Raw genomic sequence first — 16172 nt, 5'->3', positions numbered from 1 at the left:
GTTACTCACTGCACTTCTGTTACTCCTGAAGAATGCATGAACCATTTCTAGTTTCCCTGAGTTTAGGATTATACTTCGAATTTATGGACTTGCTTAATCAGCATTGCAGTCTGTTCTGATCACATACATTATGCATTTATTAAGCCAGAATATTTCTTAACAAGTTTGTTGGAATGGATAGTTCTGGGGGGAAATACCATTTATATGTGTTCAGTTCTTTGCTAAGCTACTTTCTTTACCTATAAAATGTAATATGATTTCAGTTTTTTCCTCACTCTCAAAATCCGTTCTATTATTTCTCATGTGTAATTTAGGAGATTTGTCTTTCTCGTCCCCCTTTCTAATATTTTTTTTTCTACATGCCATTTAAATATAGACCATGAAGCAAAATTTTATGAGTAATGAAAGTAATGGATAGTCACTGGATTTCTTTTAATTATCCCTGTGCTGTTACTGAAAGTGTTACAAGTTTTAGGAGAAGTTATTTTATAGTAGTAGTTCAGAGAAAAGAGCATAGCTTATTGAGTGATTTGGAATATACATTTGTTGAATATCCTTTCGTGAGATGAGAATTTTCAGTTTCCTGCAGACTGGTTTAAGATGTAGGGCACTGCCTTTTCCATTTGTTCCTTATGCAGTGTTCACCATGAAAAATCATCTTAAGAATTTGATTATGGAAAAATGGTCTCTATTACAGTGTCGAAAGAGAGTTAGAGCCTATTGAACTACTCCTTCATGCAGATAAATAGAGGAATTGAGGGATTTTTTTTGATCCCAGATTTTGAATTCTAATTGAAGGGTTGAAGTGAGCTTTGTCAAAATTGTTTGCACTTTTGAGGAAGTTCATGGGCTGGGTGCCTCCACTAAGGCACGTCATCTGACGACATCTTCAAGAAGAGCCTATCAAGTACTGAACTCTTAAAAAAATTTTTTTAAATCACCATGAAATACGAAGCTACAAAATTATTTATGATTGATTTTTAGGTGTACAGTATTCCAACAATACCAGTACCTCTACCAGTGTCCACTTCCATCCACCAGTGTGCCCAGTTTCCCTCCCACCCCCAGCCCTGCTTCTATGGCAGGCTCTGCTCACCATTGTCCTGGTTCCCTTGATCCCTTTTCGGACCTACTCCACCCCCAGCCCCACCCCACTGGCAAATTTCAGGCTGAAGACCAGTTTTCATTGCCTTGGGCAATTGTTATTCTCCTACTCTTGTTTCTTCTATCCCAGATACGAGAGAGGTCATTTTGGTATCTGCCCTTCTCCCTCTGACCGACTTCATGCAGTGTGACCCTCTTCAGCTCCAGCTCCAGCTCCAGCCCTATAGCAGCAAATGATACCAAGATCTTTCGCTCTGCAAGTGACTCGGGTGCCGAGAACCGGAGTGTATAAATCTGTTAACCTGCTGTAGTAACTGTCTGTGGCGGGTATTTTACTGTGTACTGAGAAGCCAGGCTGGGGAACTAGTTAAGATGTAAGGCATCTTTCAGAACTGATAACCTGGCACATGGCTCCATGGTCCCTCCAGGGCAGCTGTGCTGGCCTCTGTCTGAGCAGCCCTGGACAGCTTGCCTGTCAGCCCATACATACCACATGGCTGAGCACTCCTGGGAGTGTCTCTGGGCCTCATATCTCTACTGGGTGTGGCCCTATTGTAATGAAAATAATGAAAAAACTAGAGCCTCAGGTTCCTTGAGTTTCCAGTAATGTGACATAAAAGGTAACTAACTCTGGAAGGGGGCGGGAAGACAAAGGCAGTATATGCTCCAGCTGCTGAGTGCTTGCATGTTGCTAAATGCAAGTTAAGATGCTTTGATAAGTTAAAATCAGAGCAAAGCAGCAAGTGTCATAGATGATGTTCTCAACATTAATCCCCCCCCTTTTTTTCCTTATTCCTTTTTTTGGGTTTTGGGTCACATCTGGCAGTACTCATAGGGCTATTTCTCGCTACATGGTGTTCAGGGATTTGGACCAGTTAGTTGTGTGCAAGTCAGGTGCCTCCCCTCCTGTACTATCTCTCTGCCCCCACCCCAATACCTGTATCTGAATTATATAGATCATCCCATTGCCTTTATCTAGTGACAACATTTCAGTATCTCTTGTATGTGGAAAACATTCATATTAGTTCTGTGATCAATCATGTTACCTGAAAAAAAGAAAAAAGATTTCTCTTTCTTGGGATTGGGTGAGGAGTTGGATTTTGGGTTTTTCAGGTTTTGGACACCTGGCCATGCTCAGGGCATGCTCAGGAATCACACCTGTGGTGCTTGGGGATCATATGCAATGCTGGGGATTAACGGGGCATATGCAAGGCAAGCATCTTAAGCCCTATTTTCTCTCTTCATCCCAAAGAACTATTTTAATAAGCAACTTTGTAAATACATCTTCTTTTCTGCCTTCTTAGATTATGTGAATTAGTGACCAGTCACTTAGGGGATTCAGGCTAGTCATTGTGAATGTGAGTGATGTCCTATTAGCATACTTGTAATTGTACTTGGTGAGTGGTCTCCTGCCTATTAGCATACTTGTACTTGGTTTCCTAAGACTGAACTGTAGCATATCCTTTTGGTTTACACAGTAATGCCATAGATTTCTTCTTAATGTATCTTTTTCCTTTTGTTTTCTAATTTATCTTAAGTAACTTTGGCACAATGAAATAGATTTCTTAAGTGAAGAGCCTACATTTAGGTATTACTTCCAGGTGGCAAATGTGTTGTCTGTCACCAATAGTTTTATTAAAGTTCACTGCAGATTATAATGATCAAAAATAAAAGACTGAGATTTTGTGTGCTGAAGCTGCCTCTTTCTAGTTTGAACCAGTTAATCTAACTTTTCTGCTATGCTGGTAGCTTTCCTGTAAGGAAGTGAAAACTCAGTGAGCTAATGTAAATATCTGGCACATTGCTCAACAAAGGTTACTTTAATATCACTAGTCTTCTCTCAAGTGATTTAACTTGCCTCAGTCTGATTTCCAAATGAGTGAGGGCATTTCTTGATGAAAATATTCAGGGCTCCTTTTTGTCTGCTCCCCTCCTCATGCACACACAAAGCAAATGTCCACATTAAATTTCATCACCCAATCTCTTAGAATCCCCACTAATGATTTTCATTGTCCTTTTAGCTTATTTTTGTACCTAAAACCTCATAGACATTTAACAAGTGACTTGTGAACCTTAAGCTAAATGAAAATGGATTATTCAGATGAAAGGTATGTGGATAAGTCAGTTTGGGGGCAATGCTAGAGCACTCTTGCCAGAACTAGTATCTTTGTTTTGGTCTTCAGAGACTATTAAATGTGATCACTTGAGTCATACTTGCTGTTTGCTCTGTCCCCTGGCTATCTCTCTCTTAAGACCCTGAAGCTTGCCAGCCACACACAGGAGGTTTAAAAGGCAGAGTAGGCCTTATCCCTGGAGGAGTTTGTTTATTTAAAGGAAAATAATTAAGTTCAAACATCACTACCATGTTACAGCTAGTCTAGTCATGTTAGTGAGTTCTTTTGCTACTTCCTGGTGGTCACGGTGCCTCAAGGGAAGACAAATGTAAAACTAGTTAAACTTTTTCAAGATTACTTTGAACCGTTTTACTATTGTCCCAAACAGAAATTCCTGATCTGGCAGAAGAAAAAGGAATAACATGTATTTTGTTGGTTGTTTATTTCTTTTCAAAGGGTACTCATTTCAATTTTTTGCTACTCTTTTCTAGAGTTCTGATGTAGATCATTTCAAAACCAAATGACAGAAAACCTACAGTATGATAGTTATCTCCTTACTGCATCTTCAAAGTTGGGATCTTACGAATCTTTAAAATGAGACACTATTAACTATCAGTGTGTGGACGCAAAAAAAAAAAAAAGTATGACGTTTGTGGTTTTAAGTAATTATCAACTCAAAATTTATGACTTCTTTCTTCTTGTATATTTTATGCCTGATAAGGAACTCCAAAGGGGATATATTGGGCTTGCCCTGGGGTACCAGGGCACATCTCTTTAATTAGATAGCTTGTAAAAGGAATTGGAGGAGGATTAAGCCATAGAGATTATCTGTTATATTCCAGGCAGAGGGAAAAACAAGTTTTGCAGTTCTGAAGTGAGAACATTGTAGTGTGTTTAGGGAAAGAGTTGTAACATGACTGGAATGGAATGAACAGTGTAGACAGTAATGGATGTAAGGTTAGAGAAATGGGAAAGAAAAATCAGATTATAGTTTTTATGGAGCATTTGTTAGGATTTGACTTTCGGAATAGAGAAACAAAGTTAGACAGCTTATACACAAGGATAAGTTTCTTTTGTAAAGAGCTAACCTGGCTTTTGAGGTGAGCAAGGGTGAAGCTGGGAGATTTAGAAACTTTTATTTAAGTAGATGTAGATGAGCACCAAAGTGACTTGGGCCATGTAAGAGTGGAAGTGTTAGCGTGGTAATAATCTTTGAAACTGGATCTCCTACACCAATCATTTCTGTGTGGATAGTGATGACTTCAGTAATGATGTTCAGACTAATTGCTGGGTTCAGATTCTATTAACTTGGTTTATTCATTGTAAATAGCAACCATTGATCATTTTTTTTTCAGATCTATTATATCATTAGGAATTGCCAAATGGAGTTTTTTTTTAATGTATTTCCCTCTTTATTATTTGGAATCTTAAAAAAAGAGCTTTTACTAATTGGCTGCTTAGTTACTCTGTGTGTGTGGGGCGGGGGAGGATGGGGTGGAGTGCACTTTTGTTGTTTAAGGTAGGCGAAGGCCACACTCTTTTCCTTTATCAGTTTTCAAAACAGTTAGTTTTGAAAAGATGGCCTGGCAACTTCCCAGATGAATATTTTAAGTAATTGGTCCTTGGCTTTTGGCTCCTTGTATTCTTCCAAGTTGGTCTCTAATTTTATTCACACTACCCTAGTTTTCTTGGATAGCCTGTACAGCAAATACCCAGGCATATTGGTTGCTTTAAAAAAAAAAAAGGCTAGGTCACATGTTTACAATAGTGTTAACATTTATGGCTTTGATGTACTGTCCCCATACTTTACTACCACCACAGTAACCCAAACACTCCACCAATGTCCTATGACACTTCCAGGTGACCTCCTCTTTCCCTTTCCCACCTTTCATGGTATTCTTGGTTCTGTAATCCAGAGCTAAGAATTTTTTATCATTTGATACTGTCTGTCTGTTCTCTTTGTTGTTGTTGTTGATGATGCTTTATATTCATATGATGAGCGAGATCATCACCTGGTATTTGTTCTTCTCCCTCTGATTTACTGCACTTACCATGATAGCCTCCAGTTCCATTCAGTTCATGTCAAACTGATCATTCTTTCTTAAAGCTGCATGGTATTCCATTGCGCGTGTGCACCATCACTTCTTTTTCCCATTATCTGTTATTGGACATTTGGGGTTTTTTCATATTCTGATTATAAGCATTTATTTTAAATATAAACTAATATTTGGAGAGTATGATATATCTGTTAGCTTTCAAAGTAGATAATAATTGCTTCAAGACCACTTCAGGTGACAGGCACAGAATGAGTAATATATATTTTTATTCATGTAAAATAATGAATTCTTACTGGCACCCCAGTTCACATTTAAGTTTGTAGAATTTTGTATTCAAATTTCTTTTCTCTCATGCTTCGTGTGTTGGTTGCCTATGACAAATATTTATTTTTCCGCATTTGTAATACGGAGACTACAGTATAGTTTAAAGGATTTTTTTTTTTACTTTTTAATGCATCCTAAGAATATGCTCTTTAAAAATTTTATGGGGACGGGAGAGATAGGTCAGTGGACTGGAACATAAAATGTGCATGCAGGAGACCTGGATTGCATCCGTGATCCCTGAACACCAATCCAGGTGTAGCTCCTAAGCAGTACAAGGTGTGTCCTCAAACAGGAGACCTAAAAGATAAATTGTGGGGGCTAAGGAGCTAGCTTAGCAGTCAGGGTACATGGTCTGCTCAGCAGGGACCTGAGTTTAAATCCTCTCATCACATATGCTGCCCCCCCCACTCCCCCCAGAGCTTCCGTGTGTGCACCTGCTGGTCGTTATCACCATGGAGCCATCAGTGGCTGAGTATTGCCTGACCTTATCCCTAGGTTTCCTGTGCACTGCTTGCCCTGCTTCCTCATAGTCCCCCCTCCCCCAATTTTAGTATCTTGAAATCATATATAGTCTGCTTTGTTTGTTCCTGTTCTTTATTTTTATAGTTTGGGTTGGGGATGGCTTGGGCCACATCTGCTGGTGCTCAGTGCTTACTCTGCTCAGTGATCACTACCGGTAGCGTGTAAGACAAAGTGCCTTAACCTCTATTTTTACAGATTTTGAAGGGTCTTTTTGAGTTAATTTTATGTTTTATATTATTTTAAAACATGGTTCACAATACAAACTTGAAAGCAAGTTACAAGCTGTTACTGCCCTGTTTTCTCTTTACTCTATAACTTTGTATATATTTATTTATTTATTTATTTGGCTTCTTGGGTAACAGCCAGCAATGTGCAGGGGTTACTCCTGGCTCTGCACTCAGGAATTACTCCTGGTGGTGCTCAGGTAACCATATGGGATGCTGGGGATTGAACCCAGGTTGGTTTCATGTAAGGCGAACGCTCTAACCACTGTACTCAGCCCCAGCTCTGTAACCATTTAAAGATGGTTTTGACGTAGTCTTATCCTTTTGTGGGAAAAAGTAGAAACACAGCATTTGTGTTTGTATTTCCCAAATTTTTTTTTCTTACAAAAAGTAACAATATAGAATACTAATTTGGCTACAAGATAGGAAGTAGGGAATACTGGGTTCCATTGAGGGTTCTTTTTGTTTGTTTTTGAGCCCTGCATGGCAGTACTCAGGGATTACTCCTGATTCTGTGCTCAGGGATTGGTCCTGGTGGTGTTTGAAGGACACTCAGGATTGAACTTCTCTCAGTGGCTTGCAAGGCAAGTGCTCTTCCTGCCAACTTCTCAGTTCTTATAAGAGATTTTTTCTAATAGATTCCTAGCTATGTCCACAGGAACTCAATAGACACTTGTTTGAGAAAGAAAAAGACCCCTGCCCAAGTCATATTTTGCAATATCTACCAGAATTGCATAGCTAAAACTTCTTTTTCTAGAAGTCTTTTTTTCCCCCAAGTTACACCAACAAAATTGCCAAGTGATATCTGCTTTTGTTCCAGTTGCTTGAAAGTTGAGGCCCTGTCTCTATGACGTTTTCTTTATGGATTTTGTTTGGCATTGATATCTATAGTGCAGTTGTATAAAAGTGGTGTTTTGAGACTGCCATTTTGAAATACTGTCAGGTTAAATAATTCATCAAGTTATGTTAAATCACCAATTACTTTTCTGAGAACTTATTGAACCCTTACTGCATGGCAATGATTGCCTCAGGTGATTGAAAGAGATCAGTAAATAAAACTGACAAATCTCTGGAACTTACTTTGTGGAAACAAATAGGCAGTTTGTTTATTGTTCATAATTGTGCAGTGTTAGGGCTCCTCTTTATTTATGTATATATTTTTATTTCCAGGTTTGGGGGCCATACCTGGTGTGGTCGGGGGCTACTCCTGCGCTGTGCTTAAAGGTCATTCCTTGCATTGCTTAGGGCATCATATGCAGTGCTAGCTAGGGTCAGCCTCATGCAAGGCAACTAAGTACCTTACCCACTCTTTAGCCCACTGCCAGTGCTTTGTAATAAGTCACTTAGAACTGTTGGGATAGTTTCCTCTAGTTCCTAAAATGTAGATAATTGTCTAAAGATCTTACGTTTTTGTTACAGTTTTTTTAATTACCTCATCTTTATTTCAGAGATGACCATTAAGAAGTAGATGCTCAGATGTAAAAGTGATGAAAGAGTCAATTTGTCATAACATAAGATGCAGCTGTGGCTTTTCAACCATATTAGTAAGTGTGACTGCAACTTTGTAAGTTTGTTCTTATTTCTTCTACTTTAAAAAGTATTTAATAAATATAGAGTGGGCATTAAAAAATTGTCAGCTTGTATTTATGTTTTTACTTGAGTTATTGAACTAATTTTAGATGTATATATAGTTCTAGAAAATGTGTACTTTTTACCTTTTCCTGAAATTATAGTGATATTATGAAGTCATAGCTTTGTCAGAAATACATACTATATATATAAAGGAACTTTAGTATTACATATATATAAACACATTGTTTATATATATCTGATAAAGCTACGATTTCATATGTAAAATAACTTTAATACTACTACCTAAACAGAGCTACCTATAATTTTGAAGTATTTGTATTCTCTGTCTTTTTTCATCATATTTTTAAAAAACATAAATTTGGTCATAGTGTTACGAAGAGTATGTTTTTCAATATATCTTTTGAAATCAAATTTTAGATGTTTCTCTCTGGGAATAAAATTTTACCTTTCAGTAGAGTGTTTCTTATTAGGGTAATGAGATGTTCCTGAAATTAGATGGTAGTGATGGACACATGACTTTGTGAATAGAGTAACTGCCACTGAACTTTACATCTTAGTTTTACAAAGTTAATTATATTTAAGAAAATAAAATATTTTTTAGAATATTAAATCTTAGCAAGAGTAAAAGCCAATTGTCTACTGATATTATAGAATGTGAAAATGTGCCAATATAATTTTACACATATCAGAAATGACTTGTTGAGAAGTAGAATAAGTATCTTTATAAAATAGAATAAGTATCTCAAATTATTAGAGAGTTGCTATCTCAGGTTTTCATAATACAAAATGTTATAGTATTTTGATTATTTACTAAGTTAATTTTGTAACTTATCATTTTTAAGAGAGTTTCTGCTTTGAAACTAACATTTCAATTTTTCTACCTGAGATTTTTTTAGGAACACAATTTTATGTATTTTTCTTCGAAGAGAATTTCACAAGGTAAGAAATCATGTTAAAAAAAGTAATATAGTTGAATACTAACTTAAGTGTTCTGGAATTTTAAACAAGTTCTTCACCCCAATATTTATTTCATAGCTTTCTTTATTATAAGATTCTCATAAATTTGTTAGTTACTCCTTTACTACTTCTGAATTTGCTAGCAATACATAGTTTATCTTGTTTTAGGTTAGGATTTAAAAGGTATGATAAAAATTGTCACCTTTGAAACTCAGATATTGCATATCATGGTCATAGCTTACTCCTAGTATTCTTTTCCTGTTCGGCTTTTGTGCCACACCCAGTGGTTCTCAGAGTGACTCTAGAGATCACACCTGCCATGCACAAGGGACCATGTGGGATACCAAGGATGAACCTGGGTCAGCTGTGAGACAGACACCGTAACCTGCTGCACTTGCCCTGGGGCCCTGATTCCTAACGTTCCTGGGAGAGAGGAGTTGATCTGTCCATTCTGGGGAAATGTGCTTTTCTTTCACTGAACTGCTTCTTTCTTTCATCTCTGTGTACATTTATTAAATAACTTTGGAGAGAAGAGGGTTCATAGAAGGTTTCTTGGCTTATTTAGTCATATTTCTACCGATAAGATTTTATATAACTTCTACATATAATTTTCTAAGATAAAATGCTTCCTTAGCTAGAAAATGTATATAAATAGATCAGTGGACTAAATGTCCTCCAACACCACTGGTGTGTGTGTCCTTACTAACCTTTAAGATTTTTTAAATTACTATTATAAGCTGAATGATTGCTATTGGTTCACATTATAATAGTTATTAGAATTGTGTAGTATGAACTGCTCAAGTCAGAAGATAGTAAAATCCCCTTATTATTTTATGCCAAGAATTTAAAATTAATTGTTGGGCCAGGAATATAACTCAACAGACTGCCGCACGTGCTTTGCATATAGGAGGCCGAGTTTCATCCTTGGCACCACAGGATCCCCTGAACATAAAGCCAGGAGTAGCTCTGAAAGCATGTGGCCTCCAAACCAAAAACCTAAAAATTAATTGCTTGACAGCCTTAAGTTATTTTGATACAGGTATCAGTGATCACTGTTTGTTCAATCTGTCAACTGAAAATACATTTATCCAAGCCAGTAACTGTTTTGTAAATTATTCCACCATTTCTGTATCCTGTGTCCTAAGGGGAATATCTCAAATGCATCTTTTCTATCTATTTGCAAACCTGCCAAAGATTTAATCAGTTTTTATCCTGATAACTGAAAAAAAAAAAAGGAGTGAAATAAAAGAACTTCTAGTGAGGGAGAGAGGCAGAGCAGCATCAGTGTTCATTTCCAGGTGATGCTTTTTTATTTTTTGCTTCTAAGATGGGGACTCAGGGAAGCCCCTGGGAACCCCTCTGCAGTGTTTTCTGCCCCCCTCCCCCTTTTTTTAAGGCATTGCTCAAAGACAGGCGCCCAGAAGCAGCTTATCACAGGTCTCCTCACTGGAGATTGTCTATGGGAGCTTCACAGTGCCAGGTCCTGGTTATCTTTTTGCTCTCCTAGAAGAGAAGGCCTGAGAGTGTGGGCAACCCCGAGAGGGGAGGTGTCAGAGAGGGGCTTCCACCCAGTGCAGGAACCAGAAGAACCTCAGCACTTTCATTGTGCGAGAGAAGGCTCCTAGGGCCACTTTGTTTGGGGATGTAGGAGGAACCGTGGAGCTGATTCTGTAGTGAAATGAAAGGGCAGCTCGTGTCTTCTGAAAGGGAATTGAGGGCCAGGGGAGGAGACTCAAAGGATTGGAGACATGCTGTGCATGTGGGTTCAGTCCCTGACACCCCAAGCCCTGCATGATTCCCTGAGCATTGCCAGAGAAGTCTCCTGAGCTCAGAGCTGGGAGCATCTTGCAGCTCTAACATGCATGGCCCCCAAACAAACAAACAAACAAAAACAGGAAAGTGAATCAAATGGCAAGGCTTTTTGAAAGTAATAGTCCTATGTCAACGCTTAAGTCTGTAGAATTTTTTTTAATGTAGGAGTATTGCTATTTATTCAGTGATGGATTAGACTGATTGAATTGGGCATAAACTCCACGTTACTTTTTTTCTTTTTTTGAATCACCATGAGAGCAGTTACAAAGCTTTTGAGTTTAAGTCTCAGTCATACAATGATGAAACACCCGTTTCTTCACCAGTGCACATTTTCCACCACCAAGAACCCCAGTATACCCCCATCCCACACCCTCCCTCTACCTCTGGGGCAGATGATTTTCACATTACTCTCTCTCTACTTTGATTTCATTCAATATTTTGACCCCATATCCACCATTATTATTTGGCATTTTACCCCAACACTCAGATCTGCCAAAAAAGTAACCGCAGACAATTTGTTTTCTGTTGCTGGTTATGAATAACATATGATGTCACCTGGCCGCGGTAGTGGCCACACGATTTTGGAATTCCAAAATTTTAACAATTAAATCTGGAGGGATTTCTGCCCAAATCTGCTGGGTTCCAAGATTCATTCCTGAGTCTCTGGGATCATGGCCATTAAACAGCTTGATCAGGAGCCAGAGACGCTATTTGTGGGCAGTGACTCGGGGTCTTATTGGGGTGGGGAGGAAAGGGCCAGTTCCACCCCCATCACGTGAGGCCCCATGTGTCTTGTCACTGCGGGCTCAAACCTGACTGTCCAATGGCCTCTGGAAGATGGCGGCCACCGAGCTGCCAGGAGGAATAGGCCTAGGCACGAAACCTATTCTGACCTGGGGTGGCCCGGCACTGGTAACTTACTGTGGGGACTGGATGCATCTCTACCAAAAGCCGCTGGGTTCCGAGATTTGTTTCTGAGTCTCTGGGATCATGGCCGTTAAGCAGCTTGATCAGGAACCAGAGAGGCCGTTCATGAGTGGCGACTTGGGTTCTCATTGGGGCAAGGAGGAAAGGGCCAGCTCCACCCTCATCCTGTGAAGCCCCAAACCTGACTGTCCAGTGGCCTCTTGAGGTTGGTGGCCACTGAGCCGCCAGGGGGGACAGGCCAAGGCATGAAACCTATTCCAACCTGGGGTACCCAGTGCCGGTAATCTACTGCCGGGGACCAGACGCATCTCTGCCAAAAGTCGCTGGGTTACAAGATTTGTTTCTGAGTCCCTGGGATCATGGTCTTTAAGCAGTTTGATCAGGAACCAGAGAGGAGTTGCCTCCAATTATATAGCTGAGCCAGAGATGGTTTGTGGGTGTGTCTCCCACATACCTAACTTTTGGCCATTTGCTTTCTTGGTAAACTGGGCCCCAAGTTGTTGGGGTCTGGCCACAGGCACAAAGCAATTTTGGGGTATCTAGAAGTCTGAAGGCACCATCAGTCTGCGGATACACAAGCCTCACTGGTACAGATTGACCTGCTGGCACCACCATACCCCCCTGTAGAATTTTCAGTGGCAAGACTAAAAGCCCCTAAAGTTGATGTTGATTTTGGTATGACATTCATTATTGAATATACTCCCATGCTTTAAGAAAATAGCAGGCTATATAGTTTCTTTTTTTATTTAAGTATTTTTTAAAAATACAAACTGAGTTTTTAAAAATACACATATCCAAATAGATATGACCAATGAGTAATCTAGATAATAGTCACATAACCTTAGATTCACTTAAATAAACACTCAATAAAATTAACACGAATTATTGTCTATCATTGTTACAGAGAAAATTATTTCAAACTTTGCATAAATACTATAAAGTTGTTTTGTCTCAAAATGCCTATTTACTTAAGTTTCTAACTTGAGGAGAGGAGGCTAGAGTTCTTTTGTGAATATAAAATCAGTTTTTTTTTTCCCTTTGCTTTTTTGGGTCACACCCAGCGTTGCTCAGGGGTTACTCCTGACTCATACACTCAGGAATAACTCTTGGAGGTGCTTTGGGGACCATATGGGATGCTGGGAATCGAACCCAGGTCGGCCGTATGCAAAGCAAATGCCCTACCCGCTGTGCTATTGCTCCAGCCCCCTAGAATGAGCATTTTATCTCACCTATTTTGGGATATGGTATTCATCTTCCTCCAAGTTACTTGCTTGTGGTGTGGAAGTCAGGCGAATGGTAGATAAACTTGTGTCTTTTATCCTGGAAAGATGTTATTTAGATCAGATCTAGCTTTTATGGTACAAACGCAAGTTATGATTGGGTTTCAGTCACCCAGTACATCTTAGGTTGTTCTAGGTCTGGAGGGTCCTTGGATACACTATTTGATTTCAGTGCCTGTATTATATTTGAATCTAAATAGATTATAAGAGATTTCATATGCAATGGGATGAAGGAATAGAATTTATTGAGTATATTGCTTTTATCAGACTCCCAGTCGAGCAAAGCTTTTGTTCAAAAGTAGACTGTTATTAAAGAGATAGATCTTCTAACACAAGTTCTTGATTCTAAGTTAAGACTCCAGGTGTCCCAGTTCAGTTTTAGTAAATTTTAGCTTCAGAAAGGTGGATACCTTTATCATTTTATAAAAGAACATAATTAGCTCAGATATCTTTGTTTCATGTTCCACTCTTCCTTAGAATTCCATATGAGCAGTCTTGATTTAATTTTTTTAGCTACTTACTTTGAGATGGGGGGGGGGGATGAAAAACAACCCACCAACAAACCCCCAAAACTCAGAATAGGTTGCAACTTGACACAAATTGCTGCCACAGAACAAAAGTGCTGATCAAGTTAAATCAACCTCTGTAATGTGTATTGAAAGGAAAACCTCTCCTCTCTCCCCCAATTTGAAGAACAAGCATTTTCCCTGCCAAGAAGGGCTGACTTTAAATGGACCAGCTGTCCATATTCGGAGCATAGGGTTGCTTAGGTGACCATGGCTGTTTGGTGAAGAATGCCGCTGAGAGGGCAAGTTCTTGATGTGTGAGCTGAGGGAAGGAATGTGGTGTGATTGTGCATCATTCCTCCTAATCACACGCTCACAAAGTGCTGTGTGGGCAGCATGCAGAAAGTACTAACTAGTCCGAATGTGGGAGCATCTGTGTGGTTACATGGTTTTGTTTTCATGGGAGTTTATAGTTTAGATTTAAAAGGCACTTTGCATGTATGTGTGTGTGTGTATACACACACACACACACACACATATTAGGTGAAGGGAAGGGTATTTGTTACTGGATAGAATGTGAAAATTTTGTTTAATTTGCTAGGAGCATAGTTTCTATTGTTAAAAATTATTTTGGACTAAATGGCTTTTTTTCCCAACTCATCTCTTTCAGTCAGATAAGTAAGGGTTAATAGTTCCCTCGAATGGATGGTCATTGTAATTTTGTTTATTTCTTGGACACTTGTTTTCCAGATTTACTTGGAAATCCTAAGAATACATATTCTGTTTGCTCCTTTTAAATAAAAACACAAAGGGCTTACTCTCTTTAAGGGAGATTTTATCTTACTACATTAAATATTTCTACCTTGAAACATCCAGAGATAGGTTGTGACATTTGGTAAAAATATGATGTAAGGAGCAGTAGGAAAGGTCAAAGCAACAGCCCAGTTACTGAAACACTAGATTTTATCATAAGCATCATTGCTAATATTTGAAATAAGATATAGGTACAGACATTGGTATGGAGACAAAACTTGAGGATTTTTAAAATTTATGTTTCTAGATCCCAGCAATGCTATGTTGATCTTAAGTGAGAGAATAATTTGTGATGTATTTTAAGATATGAAGTGGTTGGCATATTGGCAACCTTGTATTATGTTAGCATTGTATTTTTTCATTTATCATTTTCCTTGTCTCAATATGATCGCTGTTCAGTTACTTTATAAAGTATGAAGAGAAATGAAAATATTTAAGTGATAAATATTTTTAAATTCAGTTAGTTGTTTGCAATTTATCTGGCATATTTGATAGCTTTTGATGACCGCTTTCTTTATAACGTGTTGCTTTCTTTATAATGTGATGACTACTTTCTTTATAACTCTCTCCCCAGTCCATAATTTAAGTATGGTTAAATATATGGGTTTTTTTTTCCTTAACAATTTCTTTTAAACTTTTCTTACCTAGAGATCCCAAAGATGACTTTTTCCCTTCACTAAAACTTACGGTTTGTTTTTCACATTTAATTTTTAGATTTCCCAGTTATTTTTGTGAAAGGTCTAAGACACAGGTTTACTCTTTCCATGTTGACGACCAGTTACTCCTCCAATAGGAATAATTGAAATACTTAAATACTTTCTGAAATACTTTTATCTTCTCTTGGATAGGCAGTTTCCTCTCATAAATCAACTTTTGTTTCTAAATCCTGTCTTGTGTGAATTTGGCAACCCCCAAACCATTACTGTGCCATCTTAGATATCTTCAGATAATTATGGGCTTGTTTCTTGTCTTGTTGCTGATCTCAGGGGAAATATTTTCAGATTCCACTATTTGAAATTGCAACTTTTCTTTGTTTTGTTTTTTCTTCTGATGGTATTGATATCAGATTTTACTCACTTTCCCAGAGTTTTGTTGTATTTGTTTCAAATCACTGCTAGATATCTTAACTCTAGACGTAATAAAAGAAATATTTTTGTCCTTAATCTGTTAATAGGGTCAGCTACATTGATTTTCAAGTAAGTCAACTAAGCGTTTCTCAGATAAGCATCTAAGTTATGTTGTATTTTCTTTAGAATAAATTATTGGGCTTGTCTTAATTTATATTCTGTTAAGAATTTTTTTTTGTATCATTGTTCATGAGCTAGATTGATCTTTAATTTTATTTTTTCATATTGCCCTGGTTGGAATTATTTAAAACCTCTTTTTTAAAAAATAATCAAAAATATGTAGATTATTTGTGAACTACACCCAACATAAAATGTGTTCTCGTAACCATTTTTAAGTGTACAGTTCATTCAGTAGTCTTTAGTGTACTTATATTGTTGTATAAATAACTTAAGAACTTTTTCATTTTGTAATGCTGAACCTCAGACAGTTTGAACAATTTCTCTTTATTTCCCTATCCCTGAAGCCCTGGAAACTATAATTCTTCTTTCTGATTTTTGTTTTTTTGGGGGCGGTAGGTTTGAGCCACATGTTCAGGACTCCTCGCTACGTGCTCATGGAAGTGCTCTGATTACCATATGTGGTGCTGGGGATCAAGCCTGCAAGGCAAGCAAGGACCTGTCTCTCCAAGCCTCTCCTTTCTGATGTTTTTTTTTTGTTTAATTACACTCAGTACCTCATTTAAGCATATTAATAGATAGATACCTATTTGTTGCTGGCTTATTTCATTTAGCATAATATCCTAAATGTTCATCCACGTTACTAGCATTTATCCAGTTTCATTTTAAAGGCTAAATAAAATAGCCATTGCTTC

The 16172-nt window shown here is 38.1% G+C and overlaps 1 protein-coding gene across 4 annotated transcripts in view; it reads left to right on the top strand.

The window, feature by feature from the left end:
* The window catches only part of FRS2 (fibroblast growth factor receptor substrate 2), a 126487-nt gene that overhangs the window by 57046 nt on the left and 53269 nt on the right, over positions 1–16172 (top strand). Inside the window, exons 2-3 of one of the 4 annotated variants that reach the window (XM_056130801.1) lie at positions 7794–7889; positions 8835–8877. The exons of 2 other annotated variants lie outside the window; for them this stretch is intronic. The gene's annotated coding sequence lies outside the window, so the exon portion shown is untranslated. Of the gene's footprint in view, positions 1–7793; positions 7890–8824; positions 8878–16172 lie in introns of all 4 variants that reach the window. One more of the 4 variants, XM_056130800.1, reaches the window with a different exon arrangement.

Source organism: Sorex fumeus, unplaced genomic scaffold (assembly GCF_029834395.1).
Source record: "Sorex fumeus unplaced genomic scaffold, SorFum_2.1 ptg000081l, whole genome shotgun sequence".
Classification (NCBI taxonomy): Eukaryota; Metazoa; Chordata; class Mammalia; order Eulipotyphla; family Soricidae; genus Sorex; species Sorex fumeus.
This window is presented reverse-complemented; position numbering and strand designations above follow the sequence as displayed.